Source organism: Phocoena phocoena, chromosome 1, assembly GCF_963924675.1.
Source record: "Phocoena phocoena chromosome 1, mPhoPho1.1, whole genome shotgun sequence".
NCBI lineage: Eukaryota > Metazoa > Chordata > Mammalia > Artiodactyla > Phocoenidae > Phocoena > Phocoena phocoena.
Genome location: NC_089219.1, coordinates 155002972 through 155015241, shown reverse-complemented (window position 1 = coordinate 155015241; position 12270 = coordinate 155002972).

Sequence of the window (12270 nt, the reverse complement as noted above, 5' to 3'; positions counted from 1 at the left end):
GCAGTCAGTAAAGACCAACTGGGCTCACTGATGATATTTACGGTCATTTCCTCTAGACTAACATAATCTTATTAATAAGACCCTAATAAATCACAGTACTGCCCTTGCCTGATTGTTTGTTCTTCTCCCTCTATCACTCTCTCTTTCCCCATATTATTATTATTTTTGGTGAATTAAATTCAGGGATTAGTATTCAGGAGTACTTGTCACAAAAGCAGAGAATCTTAGCTCACACCAAAGGAAGAAAATAGAGAAAAAGTATAAATTATATGAATACACACACATACACACATGCCAACTATATGTTGCACTTCTCCAAAATCTATTCAGTATCTGCACATTTACTGTATATTAGCAGTAAGACCAGAAATGAGCGTAACGCTCTGTTTACAAGGCACAGAAAACAGACCCAAATATGGAAATTACTAGCAATGAGAATGGGGAAGAAAGACTACAACAAGGAATGTAGATGATATTTTTGTTTCCTAGCTATGATGCCAAATATTGAACTTTCAACTTGAGACAAGGAGGCCATACAAAGTTGTATTAGTTTCCTAGAGCTGCCATGACAAAGTACCAGAGACTGAGGAGGTTAAACAACAGATATTTACTCACTCACAGGTCTAGAGGCTAGAAATCTGACATAAGGTGTCAGCAGGATTGATTTCTTCTCAAGTATCTCTTCTTGGTTTGTAGATGTCATGTATTCCTTTTGTCTTCACATGGTCTTCTCTCTGTGCATGTCTGTGTCCTAATATTTTCTTTTTATAAGGACACCAGTCATATTGGATTAGAGCCATTCCATTTGACCTCATTTGACCTCAATTACCTATTTAAGGGCCTTATCTCCAAATACAGTCATATTACGAGGTATTGGGGGTTAAGACGTCCACATATTAACTTGAGCAGGACACAATTCAGCTGATAATAGAAGATAAGAGTAATTTAAGCAAGTAAGTAACTATTGTTTACAGTGAGTTGCTTAAGGGTATGAATTTACTCAAGAAAAACAAAGAAGAAATTACATAACATTGTACGTTATACAAAGATATTAAATTAATCATCATAACATCCTGTGAGATGGGCATTAAATTAGACTAAGCAAGATGAAGCAACTTATCCAGAATTGTATAGTTGGTACTTTCCAGAATTTAAACCAGGTATTTTCCCAGTTCCATTCTACGTTATATATTCATTTCATTATTTGAAATGAATTTTGAGTCTTCATTTTGCTTAGTTTCTGAAGTTATATGGGGATAGAATGGAGTTGGATAATTTCAGTGACATTCACACATGGGGAAGGAAATTGAGTCCAGAAGCTTCAGCAATGTTTCCATGGAGAACAGTAACAACAGAACCAGAAACACCGTTATCCTTTTGGTTCAGTGATCTTTCCTGAAGAACTGCAAGAATCAAATTTAAGAAGCCCAGTGTTTTCCAAACTTTCACCAATGGGCTCTGTAGGGTCCTCTAACAGTATCTAAGAGACTAACTAGTTTCTCATCCCAAGCCACTTAAGACAAGGAGTTCTGACTGTTCTCTGTGAGGATATCAAGTGACAATCATAGCTGGTGATTTAGGATAGTTTCTTCAGGGCCCAGGCAAAACCTAATACACAGTAATAATCATTGTTAACTGCATCTTTGACAAGGATTAATCAGGTATCAAAGAGGTCTATAAATTGGGAGAAATTATGATCAAAGAGAAACACAGACCACAGATATTTAATTAATGCTCAATTATTTATGAGTTTAACTTTGGTTAACCTAATTTTCCTTCTTCTAGACAATTTCCAATTCATCTCCACAAAGAGACCAGAATAAGCACCTTCCAATACAAGATTTATTGTGTTGCTTTAATTTAAAGCATACAGTGACTTCTACATTCACTCTACCAAGTTTTGCCAGGAGAGAAAAGGAGACGTTATATTTTGTCTTGAATTAGATATGCCACCATACTTGACTTAGCTCATCCTACTGGAAGCACTTTGAGGGCAGATTCTACAGTCTTGTCTTACATCCTCTACGGAATCAAGCCAAGGGAATCACACACAGTTACAGCTGGAAAAACATTTGTTCTGGGTTAATACTTTTAGCCTTTACCACCAAGACCTATCTTTACAGTCTCTAAACAGGAGACCTTCTTGCCTTCCCTTTTCATATTGACTAGGAAGGTAAAGGGAAGAACTGAGAAGTACCCAAAGTCAGCTAGCAGCCAGCACAGATAAATCATTGGTGGAGATATTGTTTCTTTCAAAAGATATAAACATAAGAGGAAGTCCTAGTGTTTGAAACAACTGTGCAGAATAAAATTCCATGAAAACCTAGAAATCCAGATGCAGATCAGTAACATACTGGTTAAATAAGCTGTTATGTTCATGCAATGGACGAGTGTACATACGTTAAGAAGAACGAGATACTCTTTTCTATGAGATTCTCTTTCTACTGAACTCATCAGTGCTGCAAAAACAATGTTACATAATACTTTTTCTTTAACATTATATCAGGCATCCTCATCTTGTCCTGCATTTATTGCCAGTTTTACTAAAGTCTATCACTTACCTCTTTCTCTTTTAGACATATAATTTCTTCTTATTTTGGAAGCATTCATCAATCCCTATTTTACTTTCTTTTAAATTACAAATGAATATTGAATTTTATGAAATATCTTTTGGGGGATATTTCAAGTGATTGTATACTTTTGCTCTCCTTTGACCTTGTTATATGGTAAATTATATTTTGTTATTTTATATTATGCTATTTATTATATATTGTATTATGTTTACTAATGACATTTATTATATTATACTTACATTATTTTTAAGGTAGCATTTTGTTTTAGATAGACAAAACAACCAGTGGAATAGGAAGCATCTTAAAATTAGATGCAAGAGCATAAGAGAATTGAGATGAAAATAAAATTCACGTTTTGGATCAGTAGCAAAAATTATTCAACAAAAGTGGGAAAATATGGCTATCACAGAATTACTAAATTCTAGATACAGCAACTAGTTAAAAGTTAAAAAAATAATGAAAGTGTAAAAGTATCAGAAACCTGGGAGACGTGAAATAAATTATTCATGAGGAATACCTTTCTAAGATATAAAGAAAAAAGGATACATTTAATTATATAAGAATTAAAATTTTCCTCATGGCAAAATGCACTACAAAGGTCAGAAAACAAGCAAATGAAATTGGGAAATATATTTAGAAATGGATATGCCTTCTTTACAACTTTTGAGAGAAGCACATGTTTCTTTTTCCTTTAACCTGTTATGTGGGTATTAACCTATAATGTAAGTGCATGGCTCCTTTCCTTTAACCTGTAATGTGAGATTTAATCTATATGGTAAGTGCATGGTTCTTTCCCTTTCATCTGTAATGTGAGTGTCAACATGGGGCACTGCTTCCAAGCACAGACTTTGGATGTTCCTGTACTGGTCCCGTCACTGACCATCCACAAAAACTTACAAATGTTGCTTTACCTTCCTGGGGGTTAGAGTCTTAGCTAAGAAATGGAAGCAAAATAGAACTTTCCCCCAGGGATGATAGAAGGTTTAAAGGAGTAAATATGTAAGTGACTTTGCACAGTGCCTAGTACAAGAGAGATCAATATAAGTACTCACCAATTTTTTAAAGAGACAGATGAAAGAAATAAAATGTGGTGATTTCAATCTATTGATATATATTCTTGACATTAAACTACCTTTTCATTCATTGGATGACCTAACTTGCTCATGCTTTTTCTTACTCTAGTGAACTTGGGTAGCTAATATCATAGTTTAAAATTTTTCCTTTTATATTTACAAGTAAATTTGACCTGTAAATTTCTTTTTCCTTACAGTCCTAATCTGTTTTCAGTATTAGGATTATATAGACTTCATAAGATGAATAAAGGAGCATTCTTCCTTTGCTACTCTCTAGAAGTTTTTTTTGTTAATATTGATGTTATCTGTTTAATAGAAGTTTCATAGAATTCACCTCCCAAATGATCTGGCCGGGTCTGGTATTTTCTTGGTGAAAGATTGTAAACTATTGACTTAATTCCTTTACTGGTGCAAGAACTCCAGCTACAAATTTCCTCTTGTGTCAGTTTTGGTAAATGTTAGGAGCTAGGAAATTGTCCACTTTACAGAAATGTTCAAATTTACTGGCATTTCATATATTCTCTGTTTGTACTCTCTGCTATAACATTGTCCTGATTCTTTCTGTATATTATTTACTTACGTTTTTGTTTTGCTTAATCAAAGTGTGTTTTTTTAGATCTTATCAAAGAATATTCTTTTGACTTACTAAATCACCTCAATTTTTTTTTTTTTTTTGAGGTACGCAGGCCTCTTACTGATGTGGCCTCTCCCGTCGTGGAGCACAGGCTCCAGACGTGCAGGCTCAGCGGCCATGGCTCACGGGCCCAGCCGCTCCGCGGCATGTGGGATCTTCCCGGATTGGGGCACGAACCCGCGTCCCCTGCATCGGCAGGCGGACTCTCAACCACTGTGCCACCAGGGAAGCCCAATCACCTCAATTTTATACTTTTTTCTGTTTTATTAAGTTCTGCTCATATCTTTATTGTCTATTTTTTCTATGTTCTCAGGGTTTATTGTTTTATTCTTCTGATGGCAATTAAAACACTTGGTTATTAATTTTAATAAATCTTTTTACTTATAAATAGTTGAACTTTTTGAAGGTTCCAGCTTAGTTGTACGTATCTAAGAGTCAGCTCCTCTTCATAGTTGCTGGCCTAAGGCTTAGTTCACCCTATAGCAATGTATATATTGACATTTTTTCCCCTCAACTTTCTGTGTTTTGCTACTTCTCACCTTTCTTTGCAGAGAAGTCCTTTGAAATACCCTTAATTTATTTTACAGCCAATAAGTCTTCAAAATACTGTGTATTTTTTAAGATAAATCAACTTATATAATTAGGCAGGAAATCTGATCTGCCATATTTTAAAAAACAGCATAATTTCACTCTACTCCACGATTAATCTGCTGTATTACATGACCTTCAAGTTTTTAGCTTTATCAATGACATGTACTTTAAAAATGTTTGAAAGATCCTACCCAGTCTTTTAAAACATCCTTGCTGCTTGTTTCAGTTCTAGTTTTATGTATATTTTCTGCCTGGCACCTGATTATTCCAACATCTGATGGATGGCCTTGGGAATTTAATTCTGGTATTGATTGTTTTTGCTGATTCTCTCCACTTGTAGCTGATTTCTTCATTATTGTGTAAATTTAGATCATGAGCTCACGTTTAGCTAAACTTTATCTGTGGGAACGCTATAGGCCTGTGTTGAAGGTCTACCTCTCCAGAAAGGGTTTAGTTTTGTGTTTGGAATACCACCGATTAGGGAGCATTTTAAGTTCATTTCTTAGCTTCTGTTTGCAGGACCGCAAATAAATTTGCAACCCAAACACTGTGAACACAGATCGGCGGTTCAGAATTCTCAAGATTTCCTAACCTGTTTCCTACCCAGAGCAGAGGCCAAGAGAATTTGCTCTTAGTCTCCCTTTGCCAGCAGATACTTTTTTCTCCTGGCACACCCTTTCATTAAAAGTGAAGCTAGGCATAGATAGGTTTAGTTCTAACTTCCCATCTAGTAGGGATGGAGTCTTACCTCCTGCCCCCCATGTGGTCATGGCCATTTAAAAACAAGTCTCTATACCAGGTGTCTCATTCAACTACGGCCTGTATTCCAAATCCAGACAGCTGCCTATTTTTTATGGCCTATGAGCTAGGAATAATTTTCACGTTTTAACTGGTAACATTTTAAATGGTTACCTAAGTACCTAAATATATCCTCAATTTTGCCTCTTTGGTCTACAAAGCCTAAAATATTTGCCATTTGGCTCCATAAAAACAGGATTTCCAGCTTCTGTTCTAAGCTATCAAGATCTTCAATCCACTCTTAATAGAGCTATAACTCTCACACATGTACCACCCTTCCTTCATGGGTCCTGGAAATTTTGACTGCACACTTCCAAAATCAACCACGCACTTAAAAATAACTTGTGTACATTTAACCTAGCATACCTAACCCATTTCTTTTGGGAGAGTTTTTCAAGTAATCTTGCCCACCGTATTCTTCAGAACTTCATTGATAATGGCAAAAAATTGGGCTTACCTGGTGGCGCAGTGGTTGAGAGTCCACCTGCCGATGCAGGGGACTCGGATTCGTGCCCCGGTCTGGGAAGATCCCACATGCCGTGGAGCGGCTGGGCCCATGAGCCATGGCCGCTGAGCCTGTGCGTCCAGAGCCTGTGCTCCGCAACGGGAGAGGCCACAACAGTGAGAGGCCTACGTACCAAAAAAAAAACACGCAATAAACAAAAAAAGGCAAAAAATTAAAACAACTTAACATTCAACAAAAATGGGAAATGTTCATAACAATTATAGAAGCACATACAGTAGAAAACTATAAGCTGTTATTGAAACAGTGAGACATCACTTTTTATTCTTAGAGAACTATGTTTATTTAGGTCCCTTTTGTTTAAATAAGTATATTTCTGTATATGTATGCATACAGTCATGTATTTATATACACATACATTATTTGTATGATATATTTATATAAACATATGAAATACATACCTATACACATACCTTTGATTTATATTTGTATACATACACAGGAATATACTTATATATTATATATTTATATACATTGAACTGAAAACTGGTAGTATATATATATATTGTGTATAAATGTGTATCTACGTGCATGTGTAGGAAAGCAGGTTGAGAGATATGGAAGCATGAGTTAGACAGGGTTCAAGATTTTAAAAGTAGTTATGTGTAGGTAGTGAGGTTAAGGCCCATTTGATTGAAAATATTGCATATTTTTACATCAATTGTTATGATGACCAGATTCCTATGTAAATAAAATTATAAATAGCTATACATACTCATATGTGTAATGTATGACTAAAAGATATATAGTTTTATATATGTATTATATTTATACTATATAATACAATTACAATAATACATTATATACTGTGTTATATAGAATATATTAACTATAGTGTATTATATCAGATAATAATAGTTATATATTTATATATTATGATATAATTGTTTTATAATCAATATTACAGGATATATCATATTAATATTATGAACATATTAACCATAGTAATACATTTCATTACTCATATATTTTGTATATAATATATGCTAGGCAAAAATATATATTAATATAATACATAATTTTTATACATTAATATAAATATTAGTATATTACATTTATACATCAGTATAATATTTAATATTGGTATATTTATATTTTTTTAATATATACATAGCTAATGCTCTTTAAAGCCATCTGCTACAAGTAGAATAAGACCAGGAGTATGGCCAAAGCAAATTGTAAAAATATTAGATTACTTATATTCATTTATATGTCATTTTCCTGGAATCTGCATCCGGCTATTAGAGAGGACACACAGCAAAATCAACAAAAAGTGCCCAGGACATAGGATCCTTTATTCATTGGAACCTCAAAGGAAACACAGTGCTATTCAGTCCCCCTTCAAAGAGCCAAGAGCAAACCTTGAAGCACCCAGTAAAAGCCAATTCAAACAAAAAAGCTTTTCCACTTAAACTGGAAAAAGTTAACTTCCCAAGAGACCCCCTACATCAACCACTGAAGCTCATTTGGCAGTAAAAACAATAATGTTCACCGAACAACAAGAAACGCAAAACAATAGGTGTTTTACCAAAAACACAAAAAAGCAGCTAATTAGTGTCTTTCCTGTTTGAAAGAAGGGGGTGGGAAGTGGGCAGGAGACCTGATAGGAAAGATAAAAAGAAAAGGAAAAGGAAAATAACAGTTTCCAGTTTGACACTCAAGCTGTCTTCTGCATCCATTTCGTCAAGACCACCAAGTCAATGTGGAGGCTTTCTCCTCCTTCCCTTTTCTTTTCATGAGACCGATCACAACCAGCACTGCAGATTCCACCCAATTAAGGAATGCTGTTGCCTACATGTGTGAATGAGCTGTGAGTAAAGTACTGAAGTAGAGGACACCTAAAGTGAAACGTCTTCATGAATGTCCACGTGGCTGAGCAACAAGTTAACCTTTCATAGATGTGCTAAAGAAGAAGAGTTGGGTTTTATTTTATTTACTTTTCCCTGGACTGTGTTGAATGACTATCATCGACAAGTTCAGGCTACTTTTTGCTGAGGATTAATGCACTGGGAGAGCTGAGACAAAACTGAACGGCAGAGCTGTCTTTTTCTTGACCAGTTCACCTTAGTTTCCCAAACTCTAAGTCTTTCCCTAATTCTTTCTCCTTTTTATTGTAGTAAAATGAACATAACACAAAAATCACCATTTTGATCATTTTACAATTCACTGTACCATTCAGTGGAATTTACTACTGTCAAAATGTTGTGCAACTATCACCACTGTCCAACTACAAAACATTTTCATCACCCCAAGAGGAAACATACACCCATTTTGAGGACTCATTCCCTATTTCCCTCTCTTCCAAACCCCTGGAAACCACTAATGTATAATATTTTCTGTGTGTATGGATTTCCCACTGCTGGATATTTCATATAATTGGAACCATACAATATAGAGCCTTTCGTGCCTGACTTCTTTCACTTAGTTGCATCCATGATGTAGCATGTATCAGTAATCCATTCACTTTTATGGCTGAATTCCCTGATCCTGTTTTCTTCATACTGTTTGAATACAAAATTTAAAATAAGTTGAGAGTGAAGCTCTGTTTTAAGGGCACATCTACGAGGCCAATTCTTTTAAAAAAGGTGTCTTGGTCAAATTCTAATGATTTATGATAGAAATCACATAAAGCAAGCATCACAATTCTCCAGGAATGTTCTGTAGAATGCTAATGTTAATGATGAATATGTGATCCCAAATCTTTCACTTGTATTGACCTTATCTCATTAATTCTTCTCCCAACAATGCCATAACTAGAGTTGAGTTCTAAAGTGTACCTTCCTCTTTTCCAATAGAAACGGTCCCACAATTTCAAAGAGTTCTCAAAGGTGAAAAAGTGCACACGGCGTTTATCACGTTTGCAAATGCCAATGAAAATGCTAAGGTAACACTGTCCAAAATGCAATATTCTTCTGTGAGGGCACCCAACTTTAAACAAATACACATATTCTAAATACAGCTTAGATCTGTGACATGTTTTGGCCAATGAAGTGTGAGCAGACATGATGGCCTTCAATGAGCAGCAGAGGCCTTAAATGGGCTTGTGCAGTTGGGCTCCCCTCTTATGTTTCAGTGAACTTTGTGAGAAGACAGGGCTTGGGAGCTGCGGCCTCACAGTTGGGCTCCAGAGGAAGATGTGTGTTACAGACCTCAAACTGACCCAAAACACGGAGCAAAACCAGCCATCTAGAGGTCTAAAAGAGAGCCACTGCAGCTAGCCAATAGGTCCAAGAAAAATAAATTCTTGTTTATGGAACTGAGTTTTGGGTCGATTTGTTCCAAAGCATTATCACAGCAAGAGCTGACTAACACAACATCCTCCAAGTCATTGTTATGTAAATGGCTGCCACCATGCCTACAAGTAAGGCAATTGTGTACTCAAATTGTGAGAGTTCTTGAACTCTTGGTGCCTCTCCAACACAATGTACATGGCTAAATTTCCACAAATAAGTTCACTAATGTACCACAAAGATCTCCCTAAGCTTTTATTAAATGTAATGCAAAGTTCTTTCTTTTCATTTTCTGCTTCTACATAGTTAAAATGCTTTTTATCAATGTAAAATGGCTCTTACCTTTTGGCTTCTGTCGTGAGAGTCTTTTGAACTCTGAAACACTGTAGGATATCACCTATATAAGGAATCTAAAACATACAACAATTGAATGAATATAACAAAAAAGAAGGAGAGTCACCGATATAGAGAACAAACTAATGGTTGCCAGTGTGGAGGGGCAGGAGGGGGCAATACAGGGGTGGGGAAGTGAGAGATGTAAACTACTGGGTGTACGACAGGCTCAAAGATGTATTGTACAACACAGGAAATATAGCCAATATTTTGTAATAACTGTAAAGTAACCTTTAAAAAGTATATACAATTTTTTTAAAAAGAAATCATACTTAAAATTCGAAACAATTTAAATGTCCATCAACAGGAAAATGCACATATAAATGACTGTATTTCCCTACATGGGAATCCTACGTAGCGAGGAAAGTACATGAACTAGATCCATACGTGTCAGCATGGATGAACCTAGCAAAGATAACACTAAATAAAGCAAGTAACAAGAGAAAACAAAATAGAATACGACATGCAGTTTAAGAATACTTAAAAATGGGGCTTCCCTGGTGGCGCAGTGGTTGAGAGTCCGCCTGCCGATGCAGGGGACACGGGTTCGTGCCCTGGTCTGGGAAGATCCCACATGCTGCAGAGCGGCTGGGCCCGTGAGCCATGGCCGCTGAGCCTGTGCGTCTGGAGCCTGTGCTCCACAACAGGAGAGGCCACAGCAGTGAGAGGCCCGCGTACCACAAAAAAAAAAAAAAAGAATACTTAAAAATGTAGCCTACATAGAAAGACATCCATGCCAGTGATGGAGACCAAGTTCAGAGGAGTGGTTACCCAGGGTCAGCTGGGGAGTGGCTGTGTTTGGGAAAGTGGTCACACCAGAGACTCTTCAACAGGAATGGTAATGTTTCACTTCACATGCTGGCTGGAGGACGGAGGAGTGTCTGTGATGTTATAATGTGAGCACGCTGCATGTAAAAGCCATTGCTGACCACATCTAGGGGAACTGATGCGTGGGAGCTGGTAGTGGGTGGAGGCATCCAGAAGGTGGTGGTAGAAGAGGAACGTTGTACACATAACGCCTAAGGCCTGACCAGAGGACGACCACTGCTCTAGAAACTGGACACAAATCCAACTCCTACGGCCAATCTTAGAAGACAAACTGAGGCATATTTAAAATTTTAACGCTTTATGTGCGCAAAAATAGATTCAATTCACGCACCACAAAGCGGAAGAGGTGAGGAGCACTCCAGCCACAGGAGCTGCAGAGATGTTTATTTTAAAAGGGCAGAAGCAAAGCAAGGAAACGAGTGATTTGCTATGGCTTTAACGCCTAGTTGGTGGTTTGTGACTGGGTGTCCTCAGCGCTGTTCGTCACCCTGAGGCGTTGACAGGCTTAGATTTTGGTTGGTTTAAGTAGGTGGCCGCATCGCTAGAGCCACCGCAGGCTAACGGCCTCCTTGCAGGCTTAATTTACTAACACCAATTGTCTGAGTCCTTCCTCTTAGTCACTTCACTTCCTACGCCTCAGTTTCTCTTCTGTAAAGTGGATATTCAGTAGTAAATTCTCTGTGGAGGTGTCAGTACAAAACAAAGTGATTATTAGTAACCACGATCATGTTCTGAATGCACGGAACACGTCACCGTTTGCCAACCACCGTGTCAAGTCAGCGGAAACGACAGAAATTAAGAGCTCTCCGCAGAAATTCACACACCCGTGCACCAGGTAAGGGATCACAGGCAGACGTTCACTCAGCCTTTCCTGCGTCCCTCACGGAGTTCACACTCTCCCCTGGGCGGGGCGAGCACAGACACTTTGCGGGAGTTTAACTACTTTTAAAATGCACTGATACAACCATGTCTCACTTTTGTTTGGATCAGTCAGCAAACGCTTTTTGGAAACCCCAAATTCTCCACACCTCCTACCTTTCGCGCTGCCGTAGTCTCGAAGCTGCTGACACCGCTCCTCGGGCCGCGTCGTCATGGGAGGCGGGTCTGCGTGCTGCTCCTCAAGCCGCGTCGTCATGGGAGGCGGGTCTGCGTGCGGACGCACGGCGAGCGCGCAGAAGTCCTCGAGCCCCGCCCCCACGGGCCCGCCCGGAGGCTTAAATCGCAACCCCGCGGCTCGGGAGGGCGTTGATACCCGCGCCAACACCAGGCCGCGCGTGGGCCTTGGAGCGCGGCATGGAGGACCCATCCTAGCTGGGGCCCGTGGCCCTATGTCTTCTGGCTGCGACGCCGGTCCTGCGCACGATGCGGGGCCGCAGCCGCCGGGCGGTGGGCGTCCGAGGGGCCGGTAGGCGAGCCGGGACCCACAGGCGGGTGTGGGCGTCCTGTCTGCAGCCAGCGTCCCCGAGGCCGAGCTGAGGCCGTGAACAATCGGTGAAGCTATGCCCGGACAGCGCAGCCGACTCCTTCTCGCGCTCTGAGGACCTGTGCGCGCTGCAGGACTCGGTGCCTCTGCCCTCCGTGTGGGCTTCCCTGACGGAGGGCCTGCTGGACTTCAGGCCGACCGCCT